At 44.2% G+C, this 5,627-nt stretch overlaps 1 long non-coding RNA gene across 4 annotated transcripts; it reads left to right on the top strand.

Annotated features, from left to right (window-relative positions):
* Nucleotides 1-687: 687 nt before the first annotated feature.
* On the top strand, nt 688-2,066 carry LOC127925808 (uncharacterized). Of its 4 annotated transcripts, none has more exons than XR_008122326.1 (4): nt 688-781; nt 846-1,037; nt 1,198-1,293; nt 1,581-2,066. It is a non-coding gene; the product is annotated as an uncharacterized LOC127925808 (long non-coding RNA). The 4 variants fall into 4 exon arrangements; XR_008122327.1 differs by having other exon boundaries at nt 1,198-1,389; nt 1,645-2,066; XR_008122328.1 differs by lacking the exon at nt 1,198-1,293 and having other exon boundaries at nt 846-1,133.
* Nucleotides 2,067-5,627: the final 3,561 nt, after the last annotated feature.

Below are 5,627 nucleotides of genomic sequence, written 5' to 3'. Positions count from 1 at the left end.
TTGTTCAAACTGGAATCAGTTGCCAGGTCTGCCCCTCTTCCCTGGTCAGGGGATTCACTCCAGGCCATTGTTGATTAAAAGGCTGTTCCATTGTCTCCAGGATACTGGAATTGCTAGGCAACCCTACACTAGGAGGAAGGCATCCGTATTGTCCCAGAGAGCAAGTTCACTTACAACCCCCTCCCAAACCCTTTACCCCCTTCAAACCACCCTCCCCCCAAAAAAGGAGTTTGGGGGCGGGCCAGGGCTTGGGGTGGGGTGTGTGTTTGCATGTGTTTGCGTGTGTTTGCGCGCGCGCGTGTGTGTGTGTGCGCGTGTGTGTGTGTGTGTGTGTGCGTGGAATGGGAGGGAGTATGGGGTTGCAGGGATGAGTGGAGAGGGGGTGGGGTTAGGGGAGTGGAGGAGTAGAGGATTGTGTTTTGGGGCAAAATAATGGCTAGTGGGGGTGTTTTGGGAGTTTTTGGGGGGGTTGTGGAATGGTAATCAGTATGTTTACAATGGCCTGAGGGGAGTCCTGAGGAGAGTGGGAAACATGAGGAGAAAAGGGAGAGAGAGAGAGAGAGAGAGCAACAACGGGCAAGAAAGAAAGAGAGAGAGGAAGGAAGGAGAAAAAGAGAAAGGAGGTGGAGAGAGAGGAGGCGGAGAGAGAGGAGGTGGATTGAATATGCAGTGAGCCAGACTAGAGGTGAATAGAGTATGCAGTGAGCGAGACTAGAGGTGAATAGAGTATGCAGTGAGCCAGACTAGAGGTGGATAGAGTATGCAGTGAGCCAGACTAGAGGTGAATAGAGTATGCAGTGAGCGAGACTAGAGGTGAATAGAGTATGCAGTGAGCGAGACTAGAGGTGGATAGAGTATGCAGTGAGCCAGACTAGAGGTGGATAGAGTATGCAGTGAGCCAGACTAGAGGTGGATAGATTATGCAGTGAGCCAGACTAGAGGTGGATAGATTATGCAGTGAGCCAGACTAGAGGTGGATAGAGTATGCAGTGAGCCAGACTAGAGGTGAATAGAGTATGCAGTGAGCCAGACTAGAGGTGGATAGATTATGCAGTGAGCCAGACTAGAGGTGGATAGATTATGCAGTGAGCCAGACTAGAGGTGGATAGATTATGCAGTGAGCCAGACTAGAGGTGGATAGATTATGCAGTGAGCCAGACTAGAGGTGGATAGATTATGCAGTGAGCCAGACTAGAGGTGAATAGAGTATGCAGTGAGCCAGACTAGAGGTGGATAGATTATGCAGTGAGCCAGACTAGAGGTGGATAGATTATGCAGTGAGCCAGACTAGAGGTGGATAGATTATGCAGTGAGCCAGACTAGAGGTGGATAGAGTATGCAGTGAGCCAGACTAGAGGTGAATAGAGTATGCAGTGAGCCAGACTAGAGGTGGATAGAGTATGCAGTGAGCCAGACTAGAGGTGGATAGAGTATGCAGTGAGCCAGACTAGAGGTGAATAGAGTATGCAGTGAGCCAGACTAGAGGTGGATAGAGTATGCAGTGAGCCAGACTAGAGGTGAATGAGTATGCAATGAGCCAGACTAGAGGTGAATAGAGTATGCAGTGAGCCAGACTAGAGGTGGATAGAGTATGCAGTGAGCCAGACTAGAGGTGAATAGAGTATGCAGTGAGCCAGACTAGAGGTGAATAGAGTATGCAGTGAGCCAGACTAGAGGTGGACGCCTAACCGGCTGGTATCTCTGCAGTGTGTATTTATTGCATGTGACTAACTGGTGTTTCTGCTTTGAACAGACTTCAAGAAGCAGCTAACGGGACGGATGTTCTGCAACTTGACTAACTCTGATGTGTGTGTGTGTGTGTGTGTGTGTGTGTGTGTGTGTGTGTGTGTGTGTGTGTGTGTGTGTGTGTGTGTGTGTGTGTGTGTGTGTGTGTGTGTGTGTGTGTGTGTGTGTGTGTTCCTACAGACTTTGAAGAGCAGCTGTATGACACCAAGTTAACAGGCCAGACGTTCCGCCACCCCACAGTGTCTTCCCAGACTTCTGACGATACCACCACCCTGAGTCGTTCCCCTATCTCCCTCAACAACAAGAGACCTGAATTCCTCTTCCTGGTAAATATTTACACCTTTTATTGAACTTTACAGTTACCTACTTACTTACCTACTTACATTATGTTGCACAACGATGTTTTAGTTCAGGTATGATATATTTGGGCTTGAAATACCAGATCTGCATGTGTGACATCACATGTTATAGAGATTCTTAACATGTCGTTTCCTGTGAGTTGATGTCCAAATGTGTTTCAGAGCCGGGTTTTATGTAAATGTTACCTATGTATTGGCACTGTTTATTAATTAGAAACACCTGCTACAAAGTTCTTTCTGTTCGCGAGTCGTCTGAGAGCCAAACAGCTTTTCTCAATAGTCTACACTTGGGTTTCCACTAGATAAAACCGTCAAAATATATTGTACAAATTCATGGAAACAAAAATTTGTTTTTTTTTATGGGTCTTCATTTATGGTTAGTGTTAGGCTAAGGTTAGGAGTATAGTTAATGTTAGGGTTAAAGTGACAGGTTTAAAATCTGTTTTTTAAGAACAGAAAATGAAGAGAAAGACGTGGCTCGGGACTTTGTGGCTGTGGTAACTAGTGACAACCCTACGCTTGGCCGCCTTTGCCATGGAGCAAATTAAAATAAGGGGTGTCAACTAGTGTCTTAGCACCTCCCCTTTATTTTACCAGCAAATTATCATAATCCATTTTCTCATTTGTCAAGTTGCTCTTATTTGTTAGCTAGTCTGCATAAAACAAAATATATTACAATTTTAAAAATGTTAAAATTTCGTGACATGATTGCATTTTAGACCCCCAATCCAAACCGTTCAATCGTTAGGCTATCCGTATTACTGGAGCTTCTATTCTGGGGGTTTTCTATGGCGGAGTCGAGGCCGCAATTTAGATAACACATCATTATATAGCTGTGAGATTTAGATAACACATCATTCTATAGCTGTGAGATTTAGATAACACATCATTATATAGCTGTGAGATTTAGATAACACATCATTCTATAGCTGTGAGATTTAGATAACACATCATTATATAGCTGTGAGATATAGATAACACATCATTATATAGCTGTGAGATTTAGATAACACATCATTATATAGCTGTGAGATTTAGATAACACATCATTATATAACTGTGAGATTTAGATAACACATCATTCTATAGCTGTGAGATTTAGATTACACATCAATCTATAGCTGTGAGATTTAGATAACACATCATTCTATAGCTGTGAGATATAGATAACACATCATTCTATAGCTGTGAGATTTAGATAACACATCATTATATAGCTGTGAGATTTAGATAACACATCATTCTATAGCTGTGAGATTTAGATAACACATCATTCTATAGCTGTGAGATATAGATAACACACACATCATTATATAGCTGTGAGATTTAGATAACACATCATTCTATAGCTGTGAGATTTAGATAACACATCATTATATAGCTGTGAGATTTAGATAACACATCATTATATAACTGTGAGATTTAGATAACACATCATTCTATAGCTGTGAGAGATATAAATAACACATCATTATATAGCTGTGAGATTTAGATAACACATCATTATATAACTGTGAGATTTAGATAACACATCATTCTATAGCTGTGAGATTTAGATAACACATTGGGGCAGCAAGTAGCCTAGTGGTTAGAGGGATGCCAGATATCCTAGTGGTTAGAGGGATGCCAGATATCCTAGTGGTTAGAGGGATGCCAGATATCCTAGTGGTTAGAGGGATGCCAGATATCCTAGTGGTTAGAGGGATGCCAGATATCCTAGTGGTTAGGGGATGCCAGATATCCTAGTGGTTAGAGGGATGCCAGATATCCTAGTGGTTAGAGGGATGCCAGATATCCTAGTGGTTAGAGGGATGCCAGATATCCTAGTGGTTAGAGGGATGCCAGATATCCTAGTGGTTAGAGGGATGCCAGATATCCTAGTGGTTAGAGGATGCCAGATATCCTAGTGGTTAGAGGGATGCCAGATATCCTAGTGGTTAGAGGATGCCAGATATCCTAGTGGTTAGAGGGATGCCAGATATCCCTAGTGGTTAGAGGGATGCCAGATATCCTAGTGGTTAGAGGGATGCCAGATATCTAGTGGTTAGAGGGATGCCAGATATCCTAGCGGTTAGAGGGATGCCAGATATCCTAGCGGTTAGAGGGATGCCAGATATCCTAGCGGTTAGAGGATGCCAGATATCCTAGCGGTTAGAGGGATGCCAGATATCCTAGCGGTTAGAGGGATGCCAGATATCCTAGGGTTAGAGGGATGCCAGATATCCTAGTGGTTAGAGGGATGCCAGATATCCTAGTGGTTAGAGGGATGCCAGATATCCTAGTGGTTAGAGGATGCCAGATATCCTAGTGGTTAGAGGATGCCAGATATCCTAGCGGTTAGAGGGATGCCAGATATCCTAGTGGTTAGAGGGATGCCAGATATCCTAGCGGTTAGAGGATGCCAGATATCCTAGCGGTTAGAGGGATGCCAGATATCCTAGCGGTTAGAGGATGCCAGATATCCTAGCGGTTAGAGGGATGCCAGATATCCTAGTGGTTAGAGGATGCCAGATATCCTAGTGGTTAGAGGGATGCCAGATATCCTAGTGGTTAGAGGGATGCCAGATATCCTAGTGGTTAGAGGGATGCCAGATATCCTAGTGGTTAGAGGGATGCCAGATATCCTAGTGGTTAGAGGGATGCCAGATATCCTAGTGGTTAGAGGGATGCCAGATATCCCAGTGGTTAGAGTGATGCCAGATATCCTAGTGGTTAGAGGGATGCCAGATATCCTAGTGGTTAGAGGGATGCCAGATATCCTAGTGGTTAGAGGGATGCCAGATATCCTAGTGGTTAGAGGGATGCCAGATATCCTAGCGGTTAGAGGATGCCAGATATCCTAGCGGTTAGAGGGATGCCAGATATCCTAGCGGTTAGAGGGATGCCAGATATCCTAGCGGTTAGAGGGATGCCAGATATCCCTAGCGGTTAGAGGGATGCCAGATATCCTAGCGGTTAGAGGGATGCCAGATATCCTAGTGGTTAGAGGGATGCCAGATGTCCTAGTGGTTAGAGGGATGCCAGATATCCCCTAGTGGTTAGAGGATGCCAGATATCCTAGTGGTTAGAGGGATGCCAGATATCCTAGTGGTTAGAGGGATGCCAGATACTCCTAGTGGTTAGAGGGATGCCAGATATCCTAGTGGTTAGAGGATGCCAGATATCCTAGTGGTTAGAGGGATGCCAGATATCCAGTGGTTAGAGGGATGCCAGATATCCTAGTGGTTAGAGGGATGCCAGATATCCTAGTGGTTAGAGTGTTTGGACTAGTAACTGAAAGGTTACTGGAACAAATCCCTGAGCTGACAAGGTAAAAATCTGTCGTTCTGCTCCCTGAACAAGGCAGTTAACCCCACTGTTCCTAGACCAGTTAACCCACTGCTCCTAGGCCGTCATTGTAAATACGAATTTATTCTTAACTGACTTACATTAAGATTACATTTACTTAAAAAATATATATATATCTGCACAATGTAGATAACGAATTGGTTTATAGCTAGCTAGCTGGGTGAAATTATTACA

The sequence above is a fragment of the Oncorhynchus keta genome, unplaced genomic scaffold (genome assembly GCF_023373465.1).
Source record: "Oncorhynchus keta strain PuntledgeMale-10-30-2019 unplaced genomic scaffold, Oket_V2 Un_contig_6290_pilon_pilon, whole genome shotgun sequence".
NCBI classification, from domain to species: Eukaryota; Metazoa; Chordata; class Actinopteri; order Salmoniformes; family Salmonidae; genus Oncorhynchus; species Oncorhynchus keta.
Note: the sequence above shows the minus strand (reverse complement) of the source record. Positions and strands in the feature narration are given on the sequence as shown.